The sequence below is a fragment of the Schistocerca cancellata genome, chromosome 2, assembly GCF_023864275.1.
Source record: "Schistocerca cancellata isolate TAMUIC-IGC-003103 chromosome 2, iqSchCanc2.1, whole genome shotgun sequence".
Lineage (NCBI taxonomy): Eukaryota > Metazoa > Arthropoda > Insecta > Orthoptera > Acrididae > Schistocerca > Schistocerca cancellata.
In genome coordinates, this window is record NC_064627.1 from 194,210,233 (window position 1) to 194,211,117 (window position 885).

Sequence of the window (885 nt, forward strand, 5' to 3'; positions counted from 1 at the left end):
ATTCAAGAAATGTACAAAACAATTAACTTGCACCATGAACACCGAATGAAAAATGGCGCGCCACAATGATCACGAAAGTTCCCACCATCAAGATCGAAGGCGAGCTCGTTGGGAGTTACAAACTGTACATGACGTTCAGCAAGGTATCCACTCTTAAAGAATGCATATACATAGAATGATATTGGTCTAGGGGGTTATGAGGTTTGATGGAATATGATAGCATGCAACCAAATGCGAAACAGTCTGTCGTGGGGCTTATCGTGAAACTGGTTATCCTTTGAGGCGTAGATGCAGATAGCGATAATATGTTTTATAGACACAGAGAAAACGAATATCCAAAGATTGAATTTGTCCAGTGGTTCCAGGTGGTATGAACTGCAATGTCACACGCTTTTCAGGAGGAATAGTTTGCTCTAAAGGAGTATGACTTTTATACGCAGACCAGGAATCAGGCAAAAGCAAGTTATTTTGACCAGATCTTGGCCAAAAGCAGTGCTCATTCCATGGTTGTATTTCTATTACGATCTTTTTCCCACTCTTGCCTGCTATGACGTAAATATTCCCTACTGCAAGATCACACGCACGAGAAAGAATCGTCGGGGACAGAGCACCTCCAGTTTCTGGCAGCACGGTAAATACTTTCCAGACAATTTACCATCAAGATTAACAGTCGGATAACTGCATACGAATGCGTTAAGGCGTTGATGTTAGTTCATGGTGATACAACTCTCTTGGTGCCTCTAATCTCCAGAGTTCCTTGCATATGCATTTCCTCTTCAAATCCCGATTGGTCGGAGTTTAAAGCAAACTCCTCACTGAAAGATAGAATAAGTTTGTTTATATTATCTAAAAATTTTATGGTCGATTCCGCAGTTTCCAGTGCAT